The sequence below is a fragment of the Dermacentor albipictus genome, unplaced genomic scaffold, assembly GCF_038994185.2.
Source record: "Dermacentor albipictus isolate Rhodes 1998 colony unplaced genomic scaffold, USDA_Dalb.pri_finalv2 scaffold_51, whole genome shotgun sequence".
Lineage (NCBI taxonomy): Eukaryota > Metazoa > Arthropoda > Arachnida > Ixodida > Ixodidae > Dermacentor > Dermacentor albipictus.
In genome coordinates this window covers 223550-235637 of record NW_027225605.1, presented here as the reverse complement: position 1 = coordinate 235637, position 12088 = coordinate 223550, and the positions used below count along the sequence as shown (strand labels likewise).

Sequence of the window (12088 nt, the reverse complement as noted above, 5' to 3'; positions counted from 1 at the left end):
TCCATCATTTAAAGGAAAGTTGGGTACAATGGAGAAAATCGCAGGTTAGCTGAATACATTAAAGGTTTGCTTGGTCAGCATGTTGGCAGGAGACTCGTTTGTTTACAGTAGCCCTTACTTTGCAGAATTTGTCTGCTCTTGATGGGGCTTATGCATGGTGTGAAGGCACCATAGAACCTAAATTAACTATATATAGAGAGAGAGAAAGAGAGAGCAAAATTGTTAATTTGGGAGATGGCATGATTCGCATTCATCCTCTGGACCCTGCAAGCATAGGCATCATTTAATGGCTTCAAACTCCAGTTAGTTGGGATCATAGAGTTTCTCACAACGTTACCTAAAGGGAAATCTGACGCTGCTGCGCTGTGGTATGCATGGGAATGCCGGTATATTGTGACTTCGAATTGGCATCGTTCTCGGAGAGACAGGACACCTTGAAGACGGACGCGCTTGGCAAGCACCGTTCCGTCTGTCGCAATGATTCATTTTCTAGCAAAACAGCACGTGAAAAGCTGTTTTTGTTTTATTATTACGCAAAAACATGTTTTATTTAACTATGAAAACTTGTTATTGCGTGTGCGATTATATGTTACGTAAAAAGTATCAGCGGGCCGCTTAAGCTGGAGGACAGATGACAACGTTCGCGATCGCTTTGAAACAGTTTGTCGTCTGTTCTTGCTTTTGTTCGCTTCGTCATGCATTGCAGCTGAGTAAAGATGTAATATGCGTTGTGGGGTCTGATGTCGGTATTCTCCCACCGCACTCTTGGGACAAAGGAACGACAACACAGTAGTGCAAACAATCACTAGGGAATTTATTGCACCTTTCATACATCAATGCCTGCTAGCCGAGTTGCTATCCACAAAACATGCCGATAGGCGCGCAACAAATCTAGAAGTCCGACTCACCGCGAGCGGAAGCGAGCGAATATGTTCGCCCCATGCTGGATCCCAACGCCTGGTCGTTCGCGTGTATAGTCACGCGAATCGTGGCGTGTTCGAAGGCGGCACCGCGAGACGGTCTCGCCGAAGCATCGGTCGGCGCGCGGCACGGCACGTCCGTCCTGCTCGCTTCCCGAACCCAAAGAGAGCAAGCGCCTTCCTTTCGGCGCCCAAGTAACCTCGCGGCGTTAGCAGCGCAACACTCGCGCCATCTCTCACACTGCCCTTCAACCACATCAACCGCGCGGGCGTCACGCAGGCCACGTGGCGAAGCGGGATTACAGGAGACGCGCTATGCGGAAAAAACATCAGGGGAGGCGCGAGGGTCGTGCATCCCCACATCCCCCCAACCTTAAATCACTTCTTATACCGGCGAAACATGTGACACGGTCTAACATTAACCCGTGCTTCGCGAACAGGGTGGTACATGCAACAGTGGTCGCGCTGAGGAAATGTCCACACGCTGTCCATAACATGCGAGCCGACTGTCCTTGGGTACACCGCTGGCGTCCGCCAGTCACAGCAGCAGCTTTGTAGACTCGACGGCACGGTTCCAGGCCAGGACTCCGGAGACGACGACGCAGTAGTCGGTACGAGCAAGCGTCGTTCGCGCCGACGCGCCCTGCTGGCAAGAGCCGCAGTAGCTGTCGGTGACTGCCGGCTCCTTTGTCCGCCGCCGAGGGTTGTGAGCTAGATGCAGGAGGCCGCCGAAGTCGCCGCGCCGAATTGGCCACAGCATCACCATCGCCCGGGGTGGCTCGATCGTAGTCCGGGGCAGCAGCGCAGACGATGTGCAGGTGACCGCTGTTGTGTCGGCAGCGGCAGGCAAGCGGCGGGCCCCGACCAGCGAACGCGCGGCTAGCTCCGGCGCAGTGAAGGACACTCGGAGCGAACTGCTCCCGATGAAAACCGGAACGAAGACTCGACCGACCCTCGGCCGTTTATTCTTAAAAAGGCTTCACACGCCAGATGACACCTCCCGATTGGTCCAATGCTCGTTGCATGACAGAAGGGGGGTGCGCCATCTAGCTAAACAACTACAAAACATACATGTGCGATGACACATAGATCTGACAGGGGGCGACACTATACCACATCATCCCCCCCTGGTAACAAAGTAGACATGCAGTGAAACGCGCACACAAGACGCGCACTTAAGTCCAAAGGCGATTTCAGTTCATTCCCCCCCACGTTCACACACGTGCACCAGTTGCACACAAAGCACGCACTTAAGTCCACAACAAATTCAATCCGTCCCTGCCCAAGTTCACATACACGCGCACCAGTCTTGGGCACCAAAACACAGGCAGTCACTCAAGCAAAGTCGGACAAGGAACACGGCACAAAACTCACTGCACCGCAACAAGGAGCACTTTATACCTGTGTTAATGAAACGTGGAGTGTCTCCTAAATGTCACACCGAGGCCCCTAGCCGTGGCATTTCGAAGACGGCAATGCGCTCTACACTACATAAACAAAATCATCGAGCCACGGAGGCCGTTTTCTGTCACGATGAGAACGCGTGCATACCTCAGAAGAACTTTGGGGGTTACGACGCATATCGGTCGACTTTAAAGACCTAGTCGTCCCACTACTATTTCCCTCCCCCTGGTTGGAAAACTGAATGTGGTTGTTGCTCAAAGCTGGAGAGGGTTGCCCAGGAAGCTCCTCTCGACGTCCCAACAATTCCTGGGTGGCTACAGATTCTCCTACAGAATCAGAGACGACTGCTGACTGTGCAGACCCGGAAGTGATACAGTCAGACGAACTACTTAGCTGATGCTTATAACTATGAGAAGACGCTGTCACTACAGACGAGTCATCGGAATGACTATCGAGGTTTGAATACGAGTAAAAAAAATCTTTGTCACTTGTACACAATGTACTACCTGTTGGATCCTTCATCACTAGGGTTAACTTAGACACATGCCACGTCTTCCCATCACTGAGTAGAAAAGTAGATGGTCCTATCTGGGCCTTGACTTTACGATGTTTACTGTACATCAAAATTCCTTTCCTGTTAAATCTAATTCTAACGGTGTCTCCCACCTTGACACGAGTTGCCTGAGCACCTCTACGTTTGTCTATGTACTGTTTAGTCTGCCACTGTATCTGCAAGACCCTTTCTTGAACTTGAGACACAAGACTGTCCTGTTCCCGTGAATCTACACAGAGCCGCATGGTTCCATCCTTCTTGTGCACCACCATGAGTGGAGACACCCACTCAGAAGCGTCGACGCGCTCGATGACGTCGCAGTCCTCGAGACGTCGCAATTCATTTGTGACCTGGTCACGGAGAGGCAGGGGCAGTCGGCGCAACTTTGAAGATACTGGCTTCGCATCTTGCTGCCGATGAATTCGGTGCACAATGTTGTTGACGAGACCCAACTCGTCACTGGAAAGGTGATCAAAACTCGGTGGCACACCTGTGGGGCTCTGTACTGAAGGAAGTGATGGTAGACGACATGTCAGCGACGTACCGTCGATCTGTATGCCCAAACGTTGGATGGCGTCTAAACCCAGCAGTGATGTTCCTGTAGTCATTACGTGGAATGTGACGGAGCATGACCTTTGAAAAAACTGGACAGTGGCTTGAAACAGGCCTTGAATGTCGATGCGTTGCTTGGAGAAATTTTTCAAGTCCACTGTTGTTTGTGACAGTCTGTGCTGTCGACCAAAGTGCTTTCCAAAATCCTCAGCCGTCATCAATGAGACAGACGCTCCCGTATCCACTGGCAGTCGCATGGAGACGCCGTTAACTACGACCGGAACTTCCAAATCTGTAGTTTCAAAAGCGCTTACCGTCAAGACAGACGCGGACGGCTGCCCTGCGGAGGTTGAAGACAGCGTCTCTGCGGAAGAGACGTGTTGAACAATACGGGTTTTTCGGCATACGGATGCAAAATGGCCCAACGTGTGGCAGGCGTTGCACTGCCGGTTCCTTGCTGGACAATTCCTGTCCGTTGCAATATGTTTCGTGCTGCCACACCGGTCGCATGCACCACGGTTCCCGGAGGAGCCATGTGCGAAATCTCGGCCCTCTTGGCGGCTTCTCGGAAGAAGTTGGCCCACTTGGCGGCCTCTCGGAAGAAGTCGGCCCTCTTGGCGGCCTCTCGGAAGAAGTCGGCCCTCTTGGCGGCTTCTCGGAAGAAGTCGGCCCTCTTGGCGGCTTCTCGGAAGAAGTCGGCCCTCTTGGCGGCTTCTCGGAAGAAGTCGGCCCTCTTGGCGGCTTCTCGGAAGAAGTCGGCCCTCTTGGCGGCTTCTCGGAAGAAGTCGGCCCTCTTGGCGGCTTCTCGGAAGAAGTCGGACATCTTGGCGGCTCCCCGGAAGAAGTCGGCCATCTTGGCTCGTCGACGGAACACCAAGTTGCGATGCCTCGATTCTTCGTACATTTTCGGAGCCGAACGCGCGATTCGCTCGATGCAAGGCTTCTAACGAGCGTCCAATTTCTTCTGCCTTGTCCAGGGACAGGGTTTCGCCATGAGCCAGCAACTTTTCGCGAACGCTGACGTTCGCTACCCCATGTATGATTTGGTCTCGGACGCGCTCGTCATAGCTTGTGCCGAAGTTGCACTGTACCGCCTTCTCCTTCAATGCGGTCACGAATTCCAGGAATCCTTCTCCCTCGAGCTGCTTTCGACTGGTGAATTCGTGCCGTTCCGCCAGGACATTTGTTGACGCGGCGAACAGCCGGTCAAGCCGCTGCAAGAGTCTCGGAAACTCTGACGCTGGCGGGACCGCATCACTTGACGTTGACGCTGCGCCGATCGACTGCCTTGCTGCTTCACTTGAAGCTGACGCTGCGCTGGTTAACTGCCTTGCTGCTTCCTGCTCCTCGGCTGCAAAGTGCTTCCGTTGTCCCTCACGCCCGAGAGCGCTGACGAGCGCAGACGCTCGTCGCGCGTCCGTCCAGTCGCCGCCGCCGGCCGCTTCGAGGTGGGCCTGAAAAATTTTTTTCCAGCGATACCAAGGAATTAACGGTGGGCCGGGCACTTCAAGAAAAACGGGAAGGTTCGCCGTAAAAGCCATGCCGGGTATTGTGCAGGAGGCAGTGCAGGAGGCAAGCCGGAGCTCGCCGCAGGAATGGGGCACGGAAGAAGAAGGGGGCGAGTAGGCCTAGGCTCGGAAGCCTCGCGACGCCAAGTGCGTCGGCGGCGTTTGCCGGCCGTGCAGACACGGAAGGGACGCTTCACTTACAAAGCTCGTTCTTTTCCCGGGGCTTCGGTCGGAATCGCAGCAGGAATCCCATCCTCGTCGCCAAAAGATGTTGTGTCGGCAGCGGCAGGCAAGCGGGGGGCCCCGACCAGCGAACGCGCGGCTAGCGCCGGCGCAGTGAAGGAGACTCGGAGCGAACTACTCCCGATGAAAACCGGAACGAAGACTCGGCCACCTCGTCCGTTTATTGCTAATAAAGGGTTCACACGCCAGATGACACCTCCCGATTGGTCCAATGCTCGTCGCATGACAGAAGGGGGGTGAGCCATCTAGCTAAACAACTACAAAACATACATGTGCGATGACACATAGATCTGACAGGGGGCGACACTATACCACAACGGCAAACCAGGGGTGACTCCAATCACACTGCGTAAACTCAACACACTCGGCGAACACTAAAGTAGTGCAAGGGAGAGGAATTCTGCATGCGCATCGCCCACGTGGTACGATGTTCAACTCGGCCAGCAAAAGATCGGGCAGCTACTCAGATGCTAAGTTCACGTGAACGAAGCTCGCTTTCTTGAGTCGAACGAGTAATTTCAATTCGTGCGAGGCTAACTAGAATGAGGTAAGCAAAGTGCAACACCTCAACGCCACGGTCCACCAGGTTGTGTCCATCCACGTGCGACAGGCAGCTTCGTAAAGCCTTAGGCCTAAAGCGTCGCTACTCTGACAACAACCGGCATCCAAAAACAACACCCAAAATGAGCGCAAAACAGGCAGCCGCGAGGAGACGTCAGCTCTGTGAGGTGGTCCTACTCCGCTCGGTGCACACAGCATCCGAGTTGACGGCGCCCACCGTCCCAGACGGTGTCGGAGCGTCCGGTGCCAGGCCACAATACCAGTCAGCCCGTAGTGGCACCAGTGGCCCGCGGCCACCCAGCTCCCAGAGCCGCGACTTCATCCGAGTCAGAGATAGAAGAAGCTATTTACATAGGAAATTCGGACCACCCACGAGGCTTCCGTACTCACTCGCTTCAGGCTTGCCACAGCTCCGCGGGCGCTCAGCCTCGCTCTCCCAGGATGCAGACCACGTGGCTCTCGTACCAACGAATGCCATTAAAAAAAAAACACTGCGAAAAGGCTTAGTATGTTGACATGTTCAAACACACTACAGCCACCGCCGCCTCGCTCAAGAAAGCACGCCGCTGACGCTAGCGATCAAAATCCACGCTAGGCCTACGCTTCGGTTCAAACAAAGGTCTCGAACGAAGCAACACTTAAAATTATCGTCCGATGCCCCAAGAGTCCCGCGTTGGGCAGCCAGATGTGGGGTCTGATGTGGGGATTCTCCCACCGTACTCTTGGGACAAAGGAACGACAACACAGTAGTGCAAACAATCGCAAGGGAATTTATTGCACCTTTCATACATCAATGCCTGCTAGCCGAGTTGCTATCCACAAAACATGCCGATGGGCGCGCGACAAATCTAGAAGTCCGACTCACCGCGACCGGAAGCGGGCGAATATGTTTGCCCCATGCTGGATCCCAACGCCTGGTCGTTCGCATGTATAGTCACGCGAATCGTGGCACGTTTGAAGGCGGCCACGCGAGACGGTCTCGCCGAAGCATCGAAGCCAGCGGCACGGCACGTCCGTCCCGCTCGCTTTCCGAACCCAAAGAGAGCAAGCGCCTTCCTTTCGGCGCCCAAGTAACCTCGCGGCGTTAGCAGCGCAACACTCGCGCCATCTCTCACACTGCGCTTCAACCACATCAACCGCGCGGGCGTCACGCAGGCCACGTGGCGAAGCGGGAGTACAGGAGACGCGCTATGCGGGAAAAACATCAGGGGAGGCGCGAGGGTCGCGCATCCCCACAGCGTGAATGGAAACATTTTATGAAGATTTTACTTTGAGAACGCGTTATTTGTGTAGCGATATCCACGCTTTAGACGAAGCCTCGTACAACACCAGCCAACACGAGCCTCGCAGACACGTACCGTCATTCCCATGACGGCACAGTGACCTCTTAAAAAACTCCCATAGACGGTGGCGCCAGATTTCCCTCTAGGTGTTAGAGTGAGAAATTCTATGGTTGAGATGTATTTAGCTGCACACCAGTTAATTAGGACAACCCTCAGAGTGTACCAAGCACAAGTGCCGCAAATGTGTGACACAAAAGTTTCAATATTGATTTTTAATTTGTGTATGTGTGTGTTTTGTTTATTATGTTGCGTTTTTCCATTATGTCTCATTGAGTGTTGCTGTTCTGCTATTTTGTTCTTGTTGCCTATTCCTTTAATACGCTTCTCTAGATGTTTATAGAATTTTTGTCATCATCATCATCAACATCAGCCTGGTTACACCCACTGCAGGGCAAAGGCCTCTCCCATACTTCTCCAACAACACCGGTCATGTACTAATTGTGACCATGTCGTCCTTGCGAACTTCTTAATCTCATCCGCCCACCTAACTTTCTGCCGCCCCCTGCTACGCTTCCCTTCCCTTGGAATCCAGTCCGTAACCCTTAATAACCATCAGTTATCTTCCCTCCTCATTACATGTCCTGCCCATGCACATTTCTTTTTCTTGATTTCAACTAAGATGTCATTAAGTCGCCTTTGTTGCCTCCCCGAATCTGCTCTTTTCTTATCCCTTAATGTCACACCCATCGTTCTTTCCATAGCTTGTTGCGTCGTTCTCAATTTAAGTAGAAGCCTTTTCGTAAGCCTCCAGGTTTTTGCCCCGTAGGTAAGTACTGGTAAGACACAGCTACTATACACTTTTCTCTTGAGGGATAATGGCAACCTGCTGTTCATGATCTGAGAATGCTTGCCAAACGCACCCCAGCCCATTCTTATTCTTCTGATTATTTCCGTCTCATGATCCGTATCCGCCGTCACTACCTGCCCTAAGTAGATGCATTCCCTTACCACTTCCAGTGCCTCGATACCTATTGTAAATTGCTGTTCTCTTCCAAGACTGTTAAACATTACTTTAGTTTTCTGCAGATTAATTTTTAGACCCACTCTTCTGCTTTGCCTCTCCAGGTCAGTGAGCATGAATTGCAACTGGTCCCCTGAGTTACTAAGCAAGGCAATATCATCATCGAATCGCAAGTTACTAAGGTATTCTCCATTAACTTTTATCCCCAATTCTTCCCAATCCAGGTCTCTGAATACCTCCTGTAAACACGCTATGAATAGCATTGGAGAGATCGTATCTCCCTGCCTGACACCTCTCTTTATTGGGATTTTGTTGCTTTCTTTATGGAGGACTTCGGTGGCTGTAAAGCTGCTATAGATATCTTTCAGTAATTTTACATGCCGCTCGTCTACACCGATTCCGTAATGCCTCCATGACTGCTGAGGTTTCGACAGAATCAAACGCTTTCTCGTAATCAATGAAAGCTATATATAAGGGTTGGTTATATTCCGCACATTTCTCTATCACCTTATTGATAGTGTGAATATGGTCTGTTGTTGAGTAGCCTTTACGGAATCCTGCCTGGTCCTTTGGTTGACAGAAGTCTAAGGTGTACCTGATTCTATTTGCGATTACCTTAGTAAATAGTTTGTAGGCAACTGACAGTAAGCTGATCTGTCTATAATTTTTCAAGTCTTTGGCGTCCCCTTTCTTATGGATTAGGATTATGTTAGCGTTCTTCCAAGATTCCGGTACGCTCGAGGTCATGAGGCATTGCGTATACAGGGTGGCCAGTTTCTCTAGAACAATCTGCCCATCATCCTTCAACAAATCTTCTGTTACCTGATCCTCTCCAGCTGCCCTCCCCCTTTGCATAGCTCCCAAGGCTTTCTTTACTTCTTCCGGTGTTACCTGTGGGATTTCAAATTCCTCTAGAGTATTCTTTCTTCTATTATCGTTGTGGGTGCCACTGGTACTGTATAAATCTCTATAGAACTCCTCAGCCACTTGAACTATCTCATCCATATTAGTAATGATATTTCCAGCTTTGTCTCTTAGCGCGTACATCTGATTCTTGCCAATTCCTAGTTTCTTGTTCATGTCTTTTAGGCGTCCTCCGTTCTCAAAAGCATGTTCAATTCTATCCATATTATACTTCCTTACGTCAGCTGTCTTACGCTTGTTGATTAACTTGGAAAGTTCTGCCAGTTCCATTCTAGCTGTAGAGTCAGAAACTTTCATACATTGGCGTTCCTTGATTAAATCTTTCGTCTCCTGCAATAGCTTACTGGTATCCTGTCTAATGGACTTACCACAGACTTCTATTGCACACTCCTTAATGGTGCCCACAAGATTGTTGTTCATTGCTTCAACACTAAGGTCCCCTTCCTGAGTTAAAGCCGAATACCTGTTCTGTAGCGTGATCTGGAATTCCTCTATTTTCCCTCTTACCGCTAACTCATTGATCAGCTTATAAAATACCAGTTTCTTCCGTTCCCTCCTCGGGTCTAGGCTAATTCGAGTTCTTACCATCCTATGGTCACTGCAGCGCACCTTGCCGAGCATGTTCACATCGTGTATGATGCCAGGGTTAGCGCAGAGTACGAAGTCTATTTCATTTTTAGTCTCGCCATTTGGGCTCCTCCACGTCCACTTTCGGCGAACCCGCTTGCGGAAGAAGGTATTCATTATCCGCATATTATTCTGTTTTGCAAATTCTACTAATAACTCTCCCCTGCTATTCCTAGAGCCTATGCCATATTCCCCCACTGACTTGTCTCCAGCCTGCGTCTTGCCTACCTTGGCATTGAAGTCGCCCATCAGTATAGTGTATTTTGTTTTGACTTTACCCATCGCCAATTCCACGTCTTCATAAAAGCTTTCGACTTCCTTGTCATCATGACTGGATGTAGGGGCGTAGACCTGTACGACCTTCAATTTGTACCTCTTATTAAGTTTCACAACAAGACCTGCCACCCTCTCGTTAATGCTATAGAATTCCTGTATGTTACCAGCTATATCCTTATTAATCAGGAATCCGACTCCTAGTTCTCGTCTCTCCGCTAAGCCCCGGTAGCGCAGGACGTGCCCGCTTTTTAGCACTGTATAAGCTTCTTTTGGCCTCCTAACTTCACTGAGCCCTATTATATCCCATTTACTGCTCTCTAATTCCTCCAATAGCACTGCTAGACTTGCCTCACTAGATAACATTCTAGCGTTAAACGTTGCCAGGTTCATATTCCAATGGCGGCCTGTATGGATTTTGTCGGCCTGTCCGGAATTTTTGTCACCCCCCTATGTAATACCCTCGTTGTGAGGGCCTTTAGGGGTTTCTTGAAATAAATAAAATCAATCAATCAAAAGAGCAGAAGCAGTGCTTGCGTGCAACAGAAATGAAGTGATGGAGTTGGCTTCGTCATAGTCAACCGAGTGGTTACACTTCGTGCCTATATTGGCCCTTATAGCCTTTATTCTTGCATTTACCGCTGTGTTTGACACTGCATTGGCTGCATGCCTTCAGAACTGCATGGTCACTATCCATGATCGCATCGATAGCGACCATAGTTTTGTCTGCAGCGGCTGCAGCGAGCTGTAGTTTCATTTTCATTTTGACTCAGTGCAATGCGTGCACAATTTCAGAAACATGGTGGAAGCTGTCGAGGATGAATACTATTGTGGCCTGCATCCAACCCGTCCGCTAATTTTCAACGTGCAGATGATCCTACCAGCTCATATGTGATGGGGATGTGCATGTGGTAGCTAAAAGGCATTCGAGTATCACACTATTGTGAAGAGGCGGTTGCAAGGCCCTTGCGGATTCGGCATTAATCAGTCGCGAGATGCTTAGAATTGGAGTTTCTGCACTGCTTTTGTGTAAAATAGAAGCTGGATTCATTCAGCAAATAAGAATTTGTTGATGTAGTAAGCATCTGTTTACCGTATTTAGACAATTCCAAGTCGACCTTCTTTAAAATTTGAAAATATAAAAGGGAGGGTTGACTTACAATCGAAACCAAACCATGGCACTGCAAAAAAAAAAAAAAAGCGAAGCCAGCGGGATATCAGGGGAGCTACAACTTGGTTCCAATTTTATGTTTGCTCTACGGCCCCACCCGTAGCTTTCGTTATCCCGTGTGTTCACTTTTCAGAAGGGTATTTCAACATTTTTGACAGTTTTACAGCGCACACACCACTCATGTGGGGGAGCCGATAGTTCATGGAAGTGCCGCTGTTCCATTTGCGGTAGCACCCTGAGAACTGCGGCGCTTGCGGGGAGTATCGATAGTTCATGGAAGAGCAGGCACCGCTCGCTGCTCACGTGATTCTCTTTTCCTGTAGCTCTTTCATGCGTTGAATTTGACTGCCGGCCATGTGCTACTTCCTTGCTTCCTCAGTCGTCATGAGTCCTCCGAGTCCACTAAACTTTCGGCGCTCATTAACAGCGGCGTTGAAAAGGGCTGCCATCCTTTACGCTGAAGGAACAACTGTGCAGCGGGCCGCAAGTTTGATGTTTCTTAATGGGTGGTGCGAGAGTGGAGACGGCAGCGAAGCAAAATTTTCACCTGTGACGGCAAGCGAAGAGGTTTCCACGGGCCGAAGTCTGGACGCTTTCCGGAGCTGAAGGCCAAGCTTGCGTCGTCCGACACCGAAATGCGGGATCGGTCCCTGCCAGTGACGTCCAACATGGTCATGAGGCAAGCCTGGATCTTCACCTTTTAAGGACCTGCTCCGCCGTGAGTACGAGTGGCTGGTGGCAGAAGACCATGAACTTACGCCGACCGGACATGTCAAAAGAGCCTCCCTGACGTCTCTGTGTGGTTGGGTGCTTTCGGCGTGGACCTATGTATGTATGTATGTATGTATGTATGTATGTATGTATGTATGGATGGATGTATGCAAATGTAGAATTTCGCTGGACGGCGACGTGCTGTGTGACCGTAGCAGCAATGACGGTGGCAGCACTAGTGAGGAGTAGTGGTCCAGTGACCATGCCAGCTACTAAGAAATTTTCATTATGGAATGCACGCGCGGGTATGCTCTTTCTTTTTTTCCTGTCACACGCA

General features: G+C 50.5%; 1 protein-coding gene across 2 annotated transcripts in view; it reads left to right on the top strand.

The window, feature by feature from the left end:
* The window catches only part of LOC139053001 (pre-mRNA 3' end processing protein WDR33-like), a 219859-nt gene that overhangs the window by 50617 nt on the left and 157154 nt on the right, over nt 1–12088 (top strand). The gene's annotated exons all lie outside the window — the stretch shown is intronic.